The following is a 22,346-nucleotide window of genomic DNA, read 5'->3' as shown; positions in this document are numbered from 1 at the left end:
CCTGGGATCGAGCCCCTCATTGGGCTCCCTAATCAGCTGGAACCCTGCTTCTCCTTCTCCCGTTCCCCCTGCTTGTGTTCCCTCTCTCACTGTGTCTCTGTCAAATAATTAAATAAAATCTTTTTTTTTTTTTTTAAAAGACAATGAAAATGGGACTGATACTTGAAACATGGGGGCTAACTGTGCTGTCCCAAGGAAAGGCTGCTATAACGGTCTAAAGGCAAATCACATTTCCTGGGAGGCAGACTGAGAAAGCTTGGAAGGTGAGAGTATTGCCTATAAGGTAGGCCACCATACCGATTTCCCACTCCCCACTGCCACCTTGTCCGGTAGCCACCTAGAAAGTCTGCACTATGAGTTGTCAGACAAAAACAGAAACTAAAAATCATGGCTTCAGGTAGCTAAAACAGGAAGAAAAAAAAAAAAAGACTGTTTTAAAAAACCTAGATACAGGGGGAGAAAATAAAAGGTAAGTGTATAAGTTAAATTACATATAATGAATGTAATATACAATATTATATACATATGTTGTATATGTATAATTAAATCAAAACAAACATGTATAATTTGACCCAACTGGAAATCAAAAACCTGCTAAAAGAATTTATATAACAAATAAAAGGGGCGCTGATTGGCTTTATGCCTCTATAAGATCAGTTCTAGATTAACATCTCCTAAAATGAACCAACTGACATAGCTTCATGGACTTAATAAATACTGTTGCTCAAGTTATAATTATACCTCAGTATCCCATTAAATTTAAATATGGTACTTCCTATAATCTTAGGAAAGTAACTAAACATAAAATAGAGAAAAAAATAAGGATGAGTCACTTACAGACTTGCTTAAATTTCCCACTGTCATAGTGTCCATTGCCCTAATATATCCCAGAGTTGGCAAAAACACTTGAACACACTGAGTAGTAAATTCAAATTAACTTAAATTTTTGACATTTACAAACTGGCTTGATAAAATGGGTCCCCATGGATCTCCAGTTAAAATGTGAATATCTTCCAATTCAATTTAAAATAGGCCCTTCAAGTATTGAAACTTATTTTATAAGACCTAATTAATAATAAGGTGATTATGCCTGTTGCTTCCCCATTTGACACTAATTTTGCCTGTTCTTAAACATGGAGGGAATACATTGCACCTCGTGGTAGATTACTACCATCTTAATAATGTGGTCCATTAAGCCAAATATGCCCAATATCCAATGTTATTATATTACTTATTCCACTCAAATAATAACTGGTAAATGTTTTGCTCTTATAGATCTGGCTAATATGTCCTTTTCAGTATCTATTTCAATAGCCTCTTAGGTACAGTTTGCCTTCACCCTCAAAAGATCACAGCACATCTTTTCTAAGCTATCTAGGGGGTACCTCAACAGCTTTGCCATTACACACAATCTTTGTAGACAAAATATTAACTGTACCTACTTTTCTCCAGGGGTACAGGTGTATGACATGAAATTGATGACATCCTCTTCCAAAATTTGTTTGACACATTCACTAAGGACATACAAGTTAAATATGGAATAGTCCTTTTTGGGTTCTGGTGGCAACATATTCCTCATTTACAAATTTTACTTAATCTCACTGATTATGTTACTTATAAATTGGTCTACCTTAAATGGGGACCTTTTCAACAAAAGCCTGTAGAGTATGTAAATTTAAAGTCAACAGACACTCCTCTTAGTGTCTTCAGAGACTTCTTCACTGGAGAGGTTTTTACAACCTCCTCTCATGCATCCTGAAGTCTCTGGACACACCTGTGATGGCCATAAGTTGCCTAAGGGCTTCTGATGCAAGATACTGCCTCTCTCAACCCTGTGGTATGCACCATTAAAATAAAACTTGCTGGCTGCATACTAGACTCTCTTGGAAAGAGAGGTTCTCACAGACCCTTAGCCTATGACCCTCCATACCCAGCTGCCCACTATACCTTGGATCTTAGAAGCGATACCCCATAAGCTAAGCATGGCTACTGAGATCTCTTTAATAGAGAATGGAGCTAAACCTAAGCCCTCTGGCATACTTCACCTGCAGGAGGAAGTAGCCTTGTGTCCTCAGTCTAATGCTATGCTGCTAGAGAAGATCACCCTGCCTCAGAGTCTTTGGCTACTGAATGGCCCCTTGAGATTGAGTTAGCAGCAATGGGAGTTCATAGTCTGTACTGTTGACAATGACACCATCATTAATACTGGAACTCAATGGAATGCTGTTGCTTTTTATCCCTTAGCGATGATGTCTCCTGTAAAGGATGAAACCCAAGGGTCAATAAAATTGGCCAAACGTCAGGCAGTGATCTTAGCACAGGATGCTCTAGCCAACAAATGGCTGCATTTTCACATTTATTCTAGACTATTGGTCCATTATCTAAGAGTTTTTCCCTTCAGGGCAAAGAACGCAGGAATCTCTTGCCTTATAGATAATGTAGGTCTCCTCAAACATCTCCTTTTTATTTTTATTTTTTTATTATTTATTATTTTAATTTAATTTGATTAGCCAACATATAGTACATCATTCGTTTTTGATGTAGTGTTCAATAAACATCTCCTTCTTAAACACCAATCAAATGCACCCCTAAATGGATCTGTATCTTGCCCCAGGCATCAGGCATTAATATCTCTTAATTTAAGGCCCCTTGATGGACTCACACCTCACACCAGCTTTAAAAAATCTTCTGATAGCTTTTTCCTACCTAGATTTAAAAAGAATACATCTCTCCTCTATGTAATATGAACACTCACTATATATTAGGCCTTTTAATAATGTCTATCCCTATTTTTATAAATTTGCCATCTTGCCTATAACCTATAAGGGATGAAGGCCAGATCAAGGTACATAGTCTCCTGGGACCCCTTAACCATAGATGGCCCCACAGGTTAGGCAGTTGTCTATCTGTTATGGAACCCTAAACTTTTACCACCCAAAAATCCTCCCTCAGTATTTGGGTTATAAGAGGTGAATAATCCAGACTCCCCCTCTAATCCTTCTCAGGAAATTAAAATTAGTACTATAGGGCTATTCTCACAGGTAGTGTAGGCTACCAAAAGGGGAGAGAGAAAACACAGTAAATAAAAGTCATATTCAGAGATAATAAAATCAATACTATATCCCATAATGATGAAAGCAGACAGTGCCTCCTTGGTAATAATATATGCTGAAGGAATACCAACATCGAACAGCAAAAGCCTGACAAGTGCAGCTGCACACCACTCTACTGTCTGCTGGTCTTACTACTATTGGTCTGGATGCTTTCATCGGTTTGAAAACAGAAGCCCAAACCCTCCAAGTAAGCTATTATTCCAAACAAACGTGGCAAATACTGAGACCCTTATGCCACTGAATTTGGCCAGTATAAGCCCTATGATCCAAAGACCTCTCTGGCTTGCCCATCACCAACCAAAAAACACATCAAGGAAAGGGCCCATACTATTGGCCAAATTAGTGGGCCTGCCTATAGGTTAATAATTCTGGAGCTCCAACCTCAGCTGCATAATACCACAGAGCTATAAAAACAAGACCCACACAAATTTGAGTGGGTACTCATTTAGAAAAGGTACCTCAGTCCCATATCCCAGATGACGTCGCTCAGCTCAGGACCTCACCGTTGCTGGAGATGCCATCACATCAGATGACAATGCTCTAGCCCAAGACTTTAAGATCTACCATTGGAAATGACTTCACACTCTGTGCCAAAGACAATTCCAGACCAAATGCTAAAACCTTTAACACCCACAGGCTACCTCTCCTAAGATGCTGGAAAATTGGACAGAAGATCGTTCTTGTTTCCTTCAATGTTAGGGATTCTCTCATGCTTCTTGAGCTGTTGTCTGTTCTTCCCATGATCATGTTATACCCCTTGCTTTTACCAAAATGTACACCCTTAGACCCCCATTCTTAAAGGGAAGTCTGGTAGAGGTTACTGCTATCTGTGCTATACTAAAAATTAATCGACACTACTGCTTTCTCCAGGAGGCACCTGACTTATTTTGTCAATCCCCTAGGGAGAAGACCACCCTTCAGTGCCTTCTCCTACTCACCCTCTTCCACCTTTCTACCACAATCTCCTATACAGTGTCTCAACCATGGACAAGACAACCACCCCTTTCCCTTGATTACACACAAATATCACTAAACTTACTAAATATATCTTACTAAACCATTAGTTTATACCCTCCAACAACATAACTGCAACTGCCACACTGACTCAAAAAATACACCAAGATATTATCAACAATATTCTGTCAACAAGATAGGTGATAGATAGATAGATAGACAGATAGATAGACTGACAGACACAGATACGGTACTTTTAACACACTTTACAACTCCACCAAGATATTGTTAGAAATCCTCGAAATTTCCGATCTGTTTTCATGGCTAATGCCATATAAATGAGAAACGTAGTTATGGCCAGGCTTTAAGGACTCCTTATAATTCTATTTATGTTTCTCCTTTTTACTCTCATAATAAAATGTTATCCATATACTGTTTAGGGCCACTAATATCCCAAATTAGTCTGAAAGTCTTCTTTATTCTTTAGGACTCTTAAATATCCCAAATAATCAAGCTCAAAACTGATGTTAAGATGTCAAGAAGCCAATTGTAATATAAATTTTAAAAATAGTATCTTGACACAGTTTCCAGTCATTTGCCTTTCCTGAGAGTTCATTAAATCCACAGCCTCAACCACTTCCCTTCTGGGATTCTCATACTCTGAGCTACTACACACCTACTATAATTGTCTCAGGCCAGGTACCAGAAAACCAGGAACAGCTTTTATGACCCAGAGCACACTTAAATTGTTCAAATTAGCCAATCTTAAACCTGCTTACCATAATCTACCTTTTCTTTCTGCAGAAATACAATAAAGGTGATTGCCCACAATTCCCCCCTCTCTCACTTTGCCTCAAGACTGACCTAGGTGCTTTCCCTGAGTGGTCCTGCATGATGTGCTGTATTCTCAATGGGAACTGTAAGTGTAACAAAATTATAAAATTCTTTCCAGTTTCTCACTTGATCTGTGTCTGGCCTCACAATACCTCAACCAAGGTAATATGGTTAAAACACAACCAGATTAGACAAGATTGTGGGGCACTAAATTCAGAGTAGATTAAGGAGATGGATAAGAAGCTTGTTTGACTGCTACTATAGTCATTCAACCAATATTTCTTGTGTAATTTCTATCTGTTAGGCACTGTTGTAGATGCTGGTACAAACCAGGTAACCTAACAGACAAAATCCATCCCTTTATTAAAGGACACATTCTAGTTGAAAGAAGAAGGCACTATATACACAATAAAGATAGAAAACAAAACTAAGTTATTTTTAAACAGCATGTTCACAGAAACAGTTTTGGAGACTAGATGACATTTGAACAAAGAAGTAAAGGAGGCAAATGAGTTAGACATATATGAAAATCTGGAGGGAAAGTTGAAATGTGAAAGAAGAATCACTGTAAAGCCCCTAACAGTGGAGCATGACAGGAGAGTATGAGTGGCCACAAGGCAGCAGATGCAGTGTAAATGAATGGTATGACTGATGAAACATCCAGATCTCCAGGCAATGGTAATGATCTGTCCTTTACAAGGATCATTTTCCTTTCTGTAAAATAAAATAACGCAAACCAGGCACAATATTTGGGAGGCAGTATGTAAAGATTCTGATACAGATTCTCCTTGTGACAGTCAGCACCGCTTTTCCTCCACCCAAGGACTTATACACAGGAAGAAACCAAGATGCTTCTTGCAGCCATAGGTAATCCTCCAGGACTCTTTCACTTTGAGTACTTGCTTCCTGAGACTTAGAAGAACAGTGGCTTACTGTCATCTCTCTTCCCATTTCCTTACTCTCTCTGGCTTGTTCTGTCTTCCTCTTCTTGCCCTTCTCTCTTTCCCCTTAATCAGCACTTCTGGGGAGTAAAAAACTTGACTTAGTGCCAGAAAAACAAATAAACAAAAAATAGCAACCACAAAGAAAATATCTGTCAAATATACACAAAAGGGGAACAAGAAGGGAAATGAAGCATGTCACTACAAAAAAAAAAAAATTAATAAAACACGAAGGAAAGGGGTAAAGAGGAAAGGAGGGACCAAAGCTACAAGACAAACAGAAAGCAATCAACAAAATGGCAATAGAAGCCCTTTCATCCTGATAATTACCTTAAATATAAATGGATTAAACATCACAATTAAAAGACACAGACTGAAGAGATTTAAAAAAAAAGGATCCAATTGTAATGTAAATGTAATGTAATGTAAATGGATTAAACTCCCCAATTAAAAGACATAGATTGAATAATAAAAAAAAAGACAGGATCCAATTATACTCTGTCTACAAGAAACTCATTTTGGGGGCACCTGGGTGGCTCAATTGGTTAAGCAACTGTCTTCGGCTCAGGTCATGATCCTGGAGTCCCGGGATCGAGTCCCGCATCGGGCTCTCTGCTCCGCAGGGAGTCTGCTTCTCCCTCTGACCCTCCTCCCCTCATGCTCTCTGTCTCTCATTCTGTCTCAAATAAATAAATAAAATCTTTAAAAAAAAAAAAAAAGAAACTCATTTTGGATTTATGGACACTATGTTAGTTAGCTTGGGCCACCATAACAAAATACAATCAACTGGGTGGCTTAAACAATAAACATTTATTTCTCACAGCTCTGAGGGCTGGGGAGCTCAAGCACCATAGATTCTGTTCCTGGTGAGAATCTTCTTGCCCAGACAGCCAACTTCTTGCTATGTCCTCATATGGCCTTTCCAAGTTGCTTGTAAAAATAGAGAGAGAGAGGATCAGAGAAGAGACAGAAAGAGAAAGCAAGCTCTCTGATATCTTGTCTTATAAGGGCACTAATCCCATCATGAAAGTTCCATCTTAATGAGCTTGTCTAAACGTAATTACTTCCCAAAGGCCACATTACCAAATACCATCATATTGGGAGTTAGGGTTTCAACGTATGAATTTGGGGTGGGGGGGTGGGACTATTCAGGTCAGAAAGTGAAAGGATGAGAAAAAGTATTCCATGCAAATGATACCAAAAAAGATCAGTGGTGGCTATACTAATATCAATCAAAAAATAGACTTTAAGTCAGACTGTTAACAAAAGACAAAAAAGGATATTATTTAAGGAAAGTATTGTACATATTCCCTCACATAAAAATTAACATCTATCAATTTTTTTATCTTATATTTAAGTTGTAGAGGATTTGGTTTTCAGTTTACTTCAAATACTACATTTTAAAATAAAACAGTGTCATCATTGTTTTAAATGAATCCAATGGAATCTGTATATCATAACAATCTGATACTATTATCCATTTGAAAATAGTGCATGGACAGGATCTTCTTTAACACTGGAAATTTAACAATATTCCTTTTCTCCTTGACCTTGTGCTTTCATTCTAATAACCCAGGAAAATTTATGGTAACATTTTTTTTCTTGAAAATCCTTATTAATCATTCTGTCATTTTTATCTGTAACAAAATAGGTATATATACACCAAAATTCAAAACTTTGTTTTTAATAAGATCAATTTTCTGAAAACCATCAGCTGCTATGAAGGACACACCATGGAATTTTTCACAGGATTAATATATAATTAAAAGAATGAAGTAAACAAAAAGAAAATAAGATTCATTGGTGATAGCATTTTAATATAAGTAAAAAATAATAGTTATACTGTATTAGGTAATACTATTTCCTGCATTGCACAAAATTTTTTATAACTGCAAGAAATAATTTCAACCCTAGAGGTTGAAGTTTTTACTGCAGAGGTTAAACTTGCTCTAGTAAGTTAAATACAAGGATTTAACAAAATATACCATCTGGATAAAGTATCCAGGGTCCAGAGAGAAAGTTTCCTTTCTGTGAAAGATTCTTTGTCTTTAATGCCTCTTTTTGAAACAAAGCTGGAAAAACTTGTATAATCCTTTATATTACATTTTCACTTGACAAACAGAAGACTTTACTGTTCAGTTTCCCTGGCTGGAATATTTGAAGGAATCCGATTCTTAATAGGCTACAAAGATTTATTATCAATGCAGAGAAGTGGAATTGTGAACAACTAATATAAATAGCTCAAAAACATTCTTAGAAAATGCAATGTCATATGACCTTGATTTGGGGAGGATACATTTAATGCTCTGATAAAATTATGCATATATCAAACAGCTCTATATTCATCAACAATTCTTGATTTCCAAACATTTCTATATCAGAAGTAAGTTAATATGACTCAAAAAGGAAGGAGGGGGGAGAACCCCCAGGAATCAAGACTAAGCCCAGTAAGTCAGAATTCTCTTGGATTGGTGGAATGGGTAGAGCATGAACTAAACCTTAGCCTATAGACCAAAAGTAGAATGAAAAGAGAAGAGAAAGGGAGGGAGGGGAAGGGGAAGGGAGAGGAGGAGAGAAGGAGGAAGGAAGGAAAGAAGGTAGGAAGGGAGAGCCGAAAGGAATGGACTGAATGTTTGTGCCCCCCAAAGTTCATATGTTGAAATCCTAACCCCCAAGGTGATGATATTAGCAGGTGAGGCCTTTTGGGAGTTAATTAGGTGAGGGTGGAGCCCTCATGAATGGGATAAGTGCTCTTATAAAAGGGAGCCCAGAAAGCTCTCTCATCTTCTTTATGCCTTGTGAAGATTCAGTAGGAAAATGGCCATCTATGAACCAGGAGGCAGGCTGTCACCAGACACTGAATCCACTGGCACCTTAATTTTAAATTTCCCAGCCCCTAGAAGTGTAAGAAATGAATGTGTTTTAAGCCATGCAGCCTATGGTATTCTCTTATAGGAGCCCAAACTAAGAAAAAGGAAGAAAGAAAAAGAAGGACCATTTCTACAAGTTGTACTGACAGTCTTTCAGTCACATCCTTCATTTCTCTTGGAAATATAGTACAATTTATTTCTAAAGATTTCTGATCATATATGTGAATTTACTATACTCTCCTACTGGGGCAGAAGTTATACTCTCTTTTATTCAGAAACTCTTTATCTGCCTCTAGGGGCAGAATTATGGTCTAGGGTATACAGGAAATATGAATGCACAGATATCAAGAGAACATAATGTCATAATATCTATTGATCATTAAGAACTGACGATATTCTAATTTGATATTCTTTTACACACCAGACACAAAAATGATTAGTATAATTTTTGCCTATAACTTACAGATTGGTTCCTTAAGAAAGGTATCATAATTTAGTCTCTTCACTTTCAATATAAGTACTAGGAAAAGTTGACATCTTTTTTATTTTTTTATTTTTATTTTTTTAAGATTTTATTAATTTTTTTTCAGAGAGAGAGAGCACAAGCAGGGGGAGTGGCAGGCAGAGCAGGTAGAGGGAGAAGCAGGCTCTCTGCCAAGCGAGGAGCCCTATGTGGGACTCAATCCCAGGACCCTGGGATCATGACCTGAGCCGAAGGCAGACGCTCAACCAACTGAGCCACCCAGGCATCCCAAGTTGACATCTTTTTTAAAGTTAACTTTAGTACATAAAATAGTTCATACTGAAAACCTATAATGCTGGGCGCCTGGGTGGCTCAGTTGGTTAAGCGACTGCCTTCGGCTCAGGTCATGATCCTGGAGTCCCAGGATCGAGTCCCGCATCGGGCTCCCTGCTCGGCAGGGAGTCTGTTTCTCCCTCTGACCCTCCCCCCTCTCATGTACTTGCTCTCTCTCATTCTCTCTCTCTCAAATAAATAAATAAAATCTTTAAAAAAAAAAAAAAGAAAAAAAAAGAAAACCTATAAAGCCATATTTATTTATTTTAATTAATTTGTCAAAGAACACTTACATTTGTCAGGTATATTTAAAGAACTTTCCAAATATGTCTACTCCTTTGTGCCTCAGTTCCCTCCTTCATATAATAGAAATGATAATAGAACCTATCTCATTGTGTTAAGTGAGTTAAAAGTTAATAAATGTGATATAATAGAATCATTTTGCAATTACAAATATTTTCACATGTTTCATGTATTTGTTCAACTTGACCTTTTAATTGTGGAAAAAATTATGTTTGTTACATAAAGACTGATACACATTTTTCTCTGTGACACTGCAGGGATATATTATAGTTATTTAACCAGCATACTATTAACATTTAAGTTATCATTTTCTTTGCTATCTATGTATTTATTTATTTATGCTCTTACACACAATCTTACTTTGTATATTACAAAATATACAACTGTCATATAAAGATCTAAAATTAGGATTCTGGTGCAAAGGTTTTGTACATTGTTAACTTTTATAGCTCTCAATTTTAGTGAATCTAATTCATAAACAACATGGACTCTGAGGAATTATGCTTAACAAATATTTTATAATTTGATCTCAGTATTATACACATTTTTAGTTATTCATATAGAGGGCTTTGTTTACTGCATGATGATTACGACAGGTACAATATATAGGAAAGTATATTCAGTGGTTAGTGGAACAATATACATTCTGTGGAGAATACTTGAGAAGATTTATTTATGTTTAACGTAAACAAAATTGATTTTCATATCATTACAAATGTGTTCTCATTTTTCTTCTCTTTGATTCATTTCAAATCCTTTCACAGACTCTTTTTATTCTAGATATGCATTCAGTGGGTAAGTTAGTGTGAAGCTGGAACTAGTAAATTAACAGAATGGTGAAATACCTTTCATATTCTTGATTTACTTTCTCAACTTGTTCTTACCAGGAAGGGTGTCAGAGGTCTGTTTTTATGGAAAAAGAGAGCTATTATACTGCCATCTTAATTCTTACCCTGCTCAAAGGATTTAAGTTTGTGGTTGAATAATATATCTTAAGGCAACAGTAAATTATGCTTTTTTTGTTTTTTAAGACCAACTCAGATGGTTAGTATTTCTTGAGTTCTCAGAGAGAATACAACTCTAATTATATGGTATGTGGAGTAAAGAATGGAGGAAAGGATATCACTTATAAACTATGCAATCAAAGCTTCCTAATATTTAGTCTTGGTGCTGTACTTGCTAAATATCAGAATATTTACTATGTGTCTGATACTATCCTAGCCATTCAGGAAAATCTTTAAAAAATGCTTTATTGAAGCTTATCTTTTACCAAAGAAAGATCTACAGTTATCAAATAAACAAAGTGTAAAGTATCACTAGGTCACTTGGGTCCTCCCAAAAGCAGAAACTGAGATAGAGTTAGAAGTTTAACCAGTTTGAGGGATATGTTTGTGACATAAAGCAAGCAGGATAGCACAGTTGAACAGGGAAACTTTCAGACACAATGCTAATCTGACCCCAGTGATACTGAAAAAGGGAAAAATCAAGATTGAACTGAAAGAATTTCAACATCATTAATCAGAAATATGTAAATCAAATCCACATTAAGATATCATTTCACATCAATCAGAATGGCTTGTACCAAATAGACAAGAAATAACAAGTGTTGGACAGGAAGTAGAAAAAAGGCAACCCTTATGAACCGTTGGTGGGAATGTGCAATCACTGTGGAGTACAGTATGGAGATTCCAAAAAACTTTAAAAATAAAAATACAATATGATCCAGTAATTTCACTTGTGGGTATTTACCCCAAGAAAATGATGTTTATAGCAGAAATATTTTCACTAGACAAGATTTGGAAGCAACCTAAGTATCCATTGATAGATGAATGGATAAAGAAGATGTGGTATGAGCAAAGAAATTCAATCAGTAATCAAAAAACTCCCAACAAACAAAGGTCCAGGGCCAGATGGCTTCACAGGTGAATTCTACCAAACATTTAAAGAAAAGTTAATACCTATTCTCAAATTCCAAAAATAGAAAAGGAAGGAAAACTTCCAAAATTCATTCTATGAGACCAGCATTACCCTGATACCAAAGCCAGATAAAGACACCACAGAAAAAAGGCAACTACAGGCCAATATCTCTGATGAACATAGATGCAAAAATTGAATCCAGCAATACATTTAAAAAATCATTCGCCACAATCAAGTGGGATTTATTCCAGGGTTGCAAGGGTGGGCCAATATTTTCAAATCAATCAATGTGATACATCACATCAATAAGAGAAAGGATAAGACCCATATGATCATTTCAATAGACACAGAAAAAGCATTTGACAAAGTATAACATCCATTCATGATAAAAACCCTCAACAAAGTAGGTTTATAGGGAACATACCTCAACATAATAAAGGTGATAAATGAAAAACCCACAGCTACATGATCCTTAATGTGGAAAAACAGAGCTTTTTCTTTAAGGTCAGGAACAAGACAAGGATGTCTACTCTCAATATTTTTATTCGATATAGTACTGGAAGTCCTAGCCACAGCAATTACACAACAGAAAGAAATAAAAGGCACCCAAGTCAGTAAATAAAAAGTAAAACTTTCACTATTTGCAGGTGACATGATATTACACATAGAAAACCCAAAAGAATCCACCCAAAAACTGACAGAAGTGATAAACAAATTCAGTAAAATTGCAGGATACAAAATCAACATACAGAAATCTGTTGCATTTCTATACACAAATAAGCAGCAAAAAGAGAAATTAAGAAAATAGTCCCATTTACAAGTGTACCAAAATAATAAGATACCTAGGAAAAAAACCTAACCAAAGAAGTGAAAGACATATACTCTGAAAACTATAAAACTCTGATGAAAGAAAGTGAAGACAATACAAGAAATGGAAAAAAATCCCAAGGTCACACATTGGGAGAACAAATATTGTCAAAATGTCTATACTAAGGCACCTGGGTGGCTCAGTCGTTAAGTGTCTGCCTTCGGCTCAGGTCATGATCCCAGGGTCCTGGGATCGAGCCCCACATTGGGCTCCCCACTCCGCGGGAAGCCTGCTTCTCCCTCTCCCACTCCCCCTGCTTGTGTTCCCTCTCTCGATGTGTCTCTCTCTGCTACCCAAAGCAATATACACATTTAATGGAATCCCCATCAAAATACAAAATACCAACAGCATCTTTCACAGAACTAGAACAAGCAATCCTAAAATTTGTATGGAATCACGAAAGACCCCAAATAGCCAAAGCATTCTTGAAAAAGAAAAGCAAAGTTGGAGGCATTACAGTTCTGAACTTCAGGTTATATTATAGAGCTGTGGTAATCAAAACAATATGGTCCTGGCACAAATTTATACACATGTATTGAAAGAACAGAATAGAAAACCAAGAATGAAACCACAATTATATGCTCAATTAATCTGCAAGAAAGCAGATAATAATACCCAATGGAAAAAAAGACAGTCTCTTCAATAAATGGTGTTTGGAAAACTGGACAGCCATGTGCAAAAGAATGAAACTTGACTACCTCTTTCACCATACACAAAAATAAATTCAAAATGGATTAAAACCTAAATGTGAGACCTGAAACCATAAAAATCCTAGAAGGGAACATAAACAGTAACTTCTCTGATTTCAGTCATAGCAACTTTTTTTAGGTAAGTCTCCTGAGGTAAGGAAACAAAAGCAAAAATAAACTACAGTGAATGACATGAACAACAAAACTAAAAGTCAATCTATAGAATGAGAGAAGATATATGCAAATGACATGTCAAAAACTGATACAACTCACAAGTGCCCTATAGTTAAGAGTCTTATGGTTTGCTTCCCTCTTTTTTTTCCCTTTCCCTATGTTCATCTGTTTTGTTTCTTAAATTCCACATATGACTGAAATCATATGGTATTTGTCTTTCTCTGAATGATGTATTTTGCATAGCATAATATACTCTAGCTCCATCTACATCATTGTAAATGGCAAGATTTCATTATTTTTGATGGCTGAGTAATATTCCACTATATATATTTTCATATATAGAGAGAGAGTTGGTAAGTTCTTTATAGATTTTGGATACAATCCCTTTATCAGATACGTCATTTGCATGAGGACTGTTATATGTAAGTGACGAGTCACTAAATTCTACTCTTGAAACCATTATCACCCTACGTGTTAACTAACTAGAATTTAAATAAAAATCTGAAACAAAAGAAAAAAAAAAGGAACTGATACAACTCAGGGCACCTGGGTGGCTCAGTTGATTAAGCTTCCGACTCTTGATTTCAGCTCAGGTCATGATCTCAGCGTCCTGGAATCGAGCTTCCCTTTGGGCTCCATGCTGAGCATGAAGTCTGTTTGTCCTTCTCTCTCTGCTCCTACTCTCTCTTGCTCTCTCTCAAATAAATAAATAAAATCTTAAAAAAAAAAAAAAAAAGAACTGATACAACTCAGCACCCAAAGAACAAATGATGCAATTAAGAAATGGGCAGAAGACATGAACAGACATTTCTCCAAAGAACACATCCTGATGGCCAACAGACACATGAAAAGATGCTCAACATCACTCATCGTCAGGGAAATGCAAATCAAAACTAGGAGATATCAGTCAGAATGACTAAAAACAACACAAGAAACAACAGGTGTTGGCAAGGATGTGGAGAAAGGGGAACTCTCTTACACTGTTGGTAGGAATGCAAACTGGTGCACCCATTCTGGAAAATAGTATGGAGGTTCCCAAAAAGTTAAAAATAGAACTGTCCTATGATCTAGCAATCACACTACTGGGTATTTATCCAAATAATACAAAAACACTAATCCAAAGGTATACATGCACTCCTATGTTTATAGCAGCATTATTTACAATAGCTAAATTTTGGAAGCAGCCCAACTGTCCATCAACTGATGAATGGACAAAGAAGAAGTGGTAATATATACACAATGGAATATTATTCAGCCATAAAAAGGAAAAAATCTTGCCATTTGCAACAACATGGATGGAGCTAGAGAGTATAATGCTAAATGAAATAAGTCAGAAAAAAACAAATACCATATGATTTCACTCATATGTACAATTTAAGAAAGAAATGAGTGAAGGAAAAAAAAGAGAGAGAGAGACAAACCAAGAAATAGACACTTAACTATAGAGAGCAAACTGATGGGTTACCAGAGGGGAGGTGGGTGAGGAGATGGTTTAAATAGGTGATGGGGATTAAGGAATATATCTGTCGTGATGAGCACTGGATGATATATAGGATTGTTGAATCACTATATTGCAAAGCTGAAACCAATATAACACTGTATATTAATTGGAATTGAAATAAAACTTAAAAAAAAAGACATATGTACACACACACACACACTGGAATATTACTTAGCCATAAAAGAGGATGAAATCTTGCCATTTATGATAACATAGATGAACCTAGAGGGGTATTATGCTAAGTAAAATAAGTCAGAGAAAAACAAATACCATATGATTTCACTTATATGTGCAATCTAAAAAACAAAAGAAGTGAGCAAATGGACAAAGAAACAGAAAACATAATCTTAAATACAGAGAAGCAACTGGTGGTTACTAGAGGGGAGATGAGGGATGGACAAAATAGACAAAGGAGATTAAAAGGTACAAACTTCCATTTATAAAATCAACAAGTAGAGATGAAAGTACAGCATGGGAATATAGTCAATAATACTGTATAACGTATGGTGGCAGATGGTGACTATACTTATGATGAGCACCAAGTAATGCACAGAATTGTCAAATCAATATGTTGTACACCTGAAACTAATATAACATTGTATATCAATTATGCTTCAATAAAAAAAAGCTAATGGAGCCTCAGTAAAACAAAACAAAACAAACAAGCAAAGAAACAATACACACACAAAAAACAAAAAAAAATGAAGTTTTAAATAATTCAGAAAAGACAGTATTTTTAATAAATAGAGTTGTGGCACATGAACAGCCATAATAGCAAAAATTAAAATGAATATGTTCCCCTATTACCACACTATAGGCAATTTGATTAGAATACTAAATTTACAAATATTGACAACATTCAGGATCTTAAAAAATAAAGCACAAATACCTTTATTTTCAACCTTGGTTTCTGACTTCTCTGTTACCCTCTATGATTTTTTGAGGAAAATTTGGGATACCAGAAAGTAGGTTGCATATCCAAAACGCATAAACATACAAGTATAGACTGGGACACAATTTTTTTTTTAAAGATTTTATTTATTCATTTATTTGAGAGAGTGAGAGAGAGAGAGAGAGAGAGCACACGAGAGGGGGGAGGGTCAGAGGGAGAAGCATACTCCCTGCTGAGCAGGGAGCCCGATGCGGGACTTGATCCCGGGACTCCAGGATCATGACCTGAGCCGAAGGCAGTCGCTTAACCAACTGAGCCACCCAGGTGCCCGGGGCCCCAATTTTTAAAAAGAAATTAGCTGCCCAAATTTACAGATGTAAAACCATGATCTATGATAGTTGAATAAAGAATTGAACTTTCTCTTTCAAATTGAAGTCCAAAACCCTATCGATTATAATAAGCCAAAAATAATTAACTGCATAAAAATTTGTATATATTGCTTGTTTAATGAAAAAATGTTAGCAGAGTTATATAACTATTGTCTTAACCTATTTCAGTATAAGATGACTGCATATGAAGTTTTTAATCAAATTCCAGTAAGTCCACATACAGTGTAATATTAGTTTCAGGTGTACAATATAGTCAAAAAAAAGAATGAAATCCTGTCATTTACAAAGACATGGATGGAGCTAGAGAGTATTATGCTAAGTGAAATAAGTCAGTCAGAAAAAGACAAATACCATATGATTTCGATCATATGTGGAATTTAAGAAATAAAACAAATGAGCAAAGGGGGAAAAAGAGAGAGAGAGGCAAACCAAGAAAGATTTAAATTTAGAGAACAAACTGGTGGGGGAGGGGGGTTAAAAAGATGCTAGGGATTGAGGAGTGCACTTACGATGTTTTTTTAACTAACACAATTTTTTTTGAGTCATAAAGTTTTCTCATTTACTTCATTTCTTCCTAATCACCTTATCTCTAGAAATAGTTCTTTTATTAGAAAAGTTTTTTAAAACATTTATTCACATTTTCTGTGTCAGCAGAAATTAATTTCATACTTATTTTGAAAATTAATCAAATTTTTAGCCTAGACTATTGATAGATTTCATTTCTTATAATGAGATGCACCCAGAGTTCCAATATTGTGTATCATCAAATAGGGTTTTATTTATTCATCATTTTCATTATGAGTACTCTTGATACTCAATATTTTAGTAATCTGAATAAATAGCAAAATTATACTGTACAATGTCATGAAAATGAGGTTAGTCTATGTACAAGTCAAGTGAAAAGACTTTCTCTCAACTGAATTTGTGAACTAATAAATAATGTAAGAGGGAAAAGATTGGCTGCTGAAAATCAATTCCACTATCTAAAGTATATCAATAAGTTGAAAATATAGAAAACTGTAATAAGGCAAGTCATTGCAGAAGTGAGAGAAAAAAAAAACTGCAGTAACTTGCAAGCTAGAATTTCATTATATATGATATTCCACATCACATTTGGTCAAAAGATCATGATCCAAGTCAAACTCTCTAAAATAAGGCATGAATCTCCAGGAAGCATTGTTATAAATAAACTTATCAAGTAAGATTTGAAGAGTATTTAAAGATTCAACATAAAACCTCTTTAATTTTGTGTCTGGGTAATCTTCAAATTGTAATTTTATGACATGATATTTTTATTACAGTGCTTCTCAAATAAAAAAATATACTATAATACTCTCAATGAAAAACTGTTTATATTAGCTAATATTACCAAAATCACTTGGAACAAACACATTAGTTTTTTTCCTCAAAACAAAAACTATTTTAAAAATTTTTTAAATTTGTATCTATGACAGTGACTTTCCTCAAACTTAAATGTAAAAATTGTTTAAAAAATCCTCAACAGAGTATCAAAATATGTAAATTTAGTAGGAGGGAAAATTTCAGTTTCAAAATCAAAGGCATATAGTTACATGCACATACACAGAAACACACAAACAATGAAATATTATTCAGCCATAAAAAAGGGAATGGAGTACTGATTCATGCTACAATGTAGATGAACATGGAAAACATTGTTCAGTGAAAGAAACCAGACACAATGGCCACATAGTGTATGATCCCAGTTATATGAACTACCCAGTATAGGTAAATCCACAGAGACAGAAAAGAACTTTCTGGGGGCGCCTGGGTGGCTCAGTCATTAAGCATCTGCCTTCAGCTCAGGTCATGATCCCAGAGTCCTGGGATCGAGACCTGCATTGGGCTCCCTGCTCAGCAGGAGGCCTGTTTCTCCCTCTCCCACTCCCCCTGCTTGTGTTCCCTCTCTCTCTGTCAAATAAATAAATAAATAAATCTTTAAAAAAAAAAAAAAAAAAAAAGAACTTCCTGGTTGCCAGGGGCTGGGGGAATAGATGGCATAGGGAATGACTGCTTAATGAGTATGTGATTTTCTTTTGGTGGAAGAAAATGTTTGGAACTACATAGAGGTGGTAGTTGAACAATAATATGAAAGTACTAAATACCATTGAATCATATGCTTTAAAATAGTTTATGCTGTGAATTTCCATTAAAAAGCATACTGATCAATACATTTCATAAAATGAAAACAACTGGGTAACTAGCATGTATGAAACAACAAAATATTACAGAACAGAAATTCCCTTCAGTCCCATTAAATTGACCATCCCCTATCCTCCTGCCCACCCCACACCCTGACACATACAAATAGTTTTACAGATGTCTTTACCACTAACATTGTAAATTAGTTTTGTGTATTTGTGAAATTTCCATAAATAAAATAAGGAAGTATGACTTTTTGTTTCAGAAAATATTAAGAGTCATCCCTGTTCTTCATGTGGCTAGACTTTTGGCTTTTGTTCTCATTTTCATTGTTGTGTAATAATTCATTATATGACTATATCATCAATTATACATATGACTTCTGATGAGCTGTTTCCAGTTTGGGGCTACTACAAATAGTATTCTGTTAACTAACATTCACGCACACAACTTTTTGTTGAATATGTCATTCATTTATCTTGGGTGCATCCTAGAAGTAGAATCATTGAGGCATAGTATAAGCATATATTGAGGTATATATGTACACTGCCAAACAGTTTTCCAATATATGTCAATTTACATTTCCACCAGCAATGTAGGAGAGTTGAAGTTGTTCCAGGTGATCATTAGTTCTATTTATCTTTTAAAAAACAATTTAGCCATCCTGGCAGATGTGTAGTGGTATCTAATTGTGGTTTGAATTTGCATTCCTTTTATATCTCATAGAATAAACCACCTTTTCATAAATTTATTTGCCAATTGGATATTCTTTTTTTGTGAGGTTCTGTTTTCAGTTCCTTTTGCCTATTTTTTATAACAATTTATCTGCCTTACTAATTGAGGAGTTTTGTATATATTCTGGATATAATTTCTTTCCTTTATTGCAAATAACTTATTTTAGAGTGAGGCTTATTTTCTAATGCTGTTGATGATGTGCTTTGAAAAACAGAAGTTTAAATTTTAATGTAGTCCATTTTACCAATTTTTCCCTTTTTGTGTTTTTAAATAATATTTACTGTCCACAAAGTTGTGAAAGTATTATCTTCCCTTACTTTTTACATTAGGTCTACAATATAGACTGAAACTGATTTTTATGCATAATTTGAAGAAGAGGTAAAGATATAAATTTTTATATAAATATCTAATTAAAGTAGTGCCATTTATGAAAAGACCTCTTCTCATCTTTTTATCAATATGTGGCCATGCCATATTTAGCATAATTTTTATTATTTATGTGTGTGAATGTTTCTGGACTCTATAATGTTCTATTGGCTACTTTGTCTTTCCTTATACCGGTATAATATTATCATAGGACTTGTTTGATAAGTCCTTTAGTTTTTTCTTTTCAATATCACATTCATTACTTTTTTGCCATATGAATTACTACATATAAGTTGGAATCATTTATCCACCCCCCTAGAAAAGGTTACTGTGATTTTGATCAGATTTGAACTGCACTGAATTTATATATTAGGGAAGAATTGATACCCAAAACTATTAAGTCTTCTAATTCATATACATGGTATATCCCTCCACTTCCTAGATTCCCATTACTCTCAATAATGTTCTACAGTTTTCACTGTAGAGATCTTGTACAGTTAATTTTGTGGTGGTTATTATTTTGTTTTCATAGAAATAAGATTTGTTTTCAATAATAACACTGTAAAATATTTTATATCTACTGCAAAGGAAATTTATACCCACATTTGTATTATAATATTATACTGTTAATGGCTTTACTTTGTCATATTTTTAGTACTTCATTTATTATTGTAGTAAGAACACCCTCAACAAATTTTTAAGTGAGCAGTACACTATTGATAACTATAGGCACAATGTTCTATAGCAGATCTCTGGAACTTATTATTCATCTTTCATAACTGAAACTTTATATAAATTGAATATCAACTCTGTATTTCTTCTAGCCCCCATCATCTAGCAACCATCATTCTACTGTCTATTTCTATGAGTTTGACTACTTTGAATTCCTCATATCAATTTTATGATACATCATAAGTGGAATCATGTAGCATGTTTCCTTCCATGATAGGCATAATGTTCTCCAGACTCATTCACTATGTGTATGGCAGAATTTCCTTCTTTTTTAGGAATGATTAATATTCCATTATATATCTATCAAAATACCACCAGTGTTTTTCACAAAATTTCCCTAAAATTGTATGGAACCACAAAAGACCCTGAATAACCAAAGCAATTTTGAGAACAAAAACAAAATAAAAACAAAGCTGGAGGCACCACAATTCTGGACTTCAACTTATATTACAAAGCTGGAGTGATCAAGACAGTATGGTACTGGCACATAAACAGACACAAAGATCAAAAGAACAGAAGAGAAAACCCAGAAATGAAACCACAACCATATGGCCAATTAACCTTCAACAAAGGAGGAAAGAATATACAATAGAAAAAGTCTCTTCAACAAATTGTGTTGGGAAAACTGGACAGCAACAGGCAGAAGAATGAAACTGGACCACTTTATTACACCATACTTTTTTTCCTATGAACAATATACTTTTTTCTATGTCCAAGGAATATTTATCAATATGTATTTCCTATGATAATCATTATATAACCAAAATATATTTTTTCCATGACACTTTTCTTGAGAGTCACAGTAAAATTATTTATTAATAATAAAATTTTGATTTAAAATACACCATATGTTGGGGCACCTGGGTGGCTCAGTCGGTTAAGCGGCTGCCTTCAGCTCAGGTCATGATCCCAGGGTCCTGCGATCAAGCCCCGCATTGGGCTCCCTGCTCGGCGGGAAGCCTGCTTCTCCCTCTCCCACTCCCCCTGCTTGTGTTCCGTCTCTCACTGTGTCTCTCTCTGTCAAATAAATAAATAAATAAAATCTTTAAAAATACACCATATGTCAAATAAAGATAAAAGTTGTACTCATTTTTATTATGGACTGATTTATTCTCCCCCAAATTTTATATATATATATATATATATATATATATATATATATATATGTTCATATATTGAAGCAAGCCCTAACAGCCAATGTGATAGTATTTGGAGTTGGGGACTTTGAGAGTTAACTTGGTTTAGTTGAGGTCATGTGGATAGAGTCCCCATGATGGATGTTCTTATTAGATTTCATATAATAATAAGAAGAAAGACCAGAGCTCTCTCTCTTTCTACCATGTAAGGCCACAGTGGCTGTCTGAAAGCTAGGAAGAAGGCCATCATTGGGAAGTGAATGGGCTATCAACTTGATCTTAGACTTCTCAGCCTTCAGAACTGTGAGAAATAAATGCCTGTTGTTTAAACCACATGATCTATAGTATTTTATTACAACAGCCTGAGCTAAGACAACCCCCTATATTTATAATAAAATTGAAACAGATAATGCATAGAATACTTACCATAATATCTGGAACACAGTAATTATAAAATAAAGCTATTATAGTGACAATGTTTATAATATATAGCAGCCTAAGCATAAAAATATCTCAACTTTTTCAATACTCCCCTTATCTATAATCTTAGTAAGAGAGACAGCTATTCTTCCAGTGAAAAGCAGAGTCTCTTACCCCAAATTTTGAAAATAGACTGACCTTTTTACTTGCTGTGAACAACATTATGTGGATAAGGTTTTTTTTCCACTTCCAAGCCCAAGTTTTAAAAGGCTTTACAGGCTCTTTCTCTCTGTTTCTGTCTCTCTCTGTCTCTGTTTCTCTCTGTCTATCTCGAACTTGCTTTTCCCAAAAGGACAACCTTCAGTTTCTTTGATTCTGAGAACAAATTGAGAAGAACTGAGCCATTTCAGCAAGGTGCCAAACCATGCAAAAAAACTGAGTCAAGTCAATAGAGCCACTTATCTTACATTCAGGATCTACTCATGATTTTTAAAAAAGTTAAAGCAAACTAGAAACAAAAGGCAGGCTCTTTATAGAATAGCTTTTCTAAAAACCT

This window comes from Mirounga angustirostris, unplaced genomic scaffold, assembly GCF_029215605.1.
Source record: "Mirounga angustirostris isolate CCGP_5_RB_7025 unplaced genomic scaffold, mMirAng1.0.hap1 SCAF_9, whole genome shotgun sequence".
NCBI lineage: Eukaryota > Metazoa > Chordata > Mammalia > Carnivora > Phocidae > Mirounga > Mirounga angustirostris.
The sequence above is the reverse complement of the archived record's forward strand: the minus strand, read 5'-3'. Positions refer to the sequence as shown.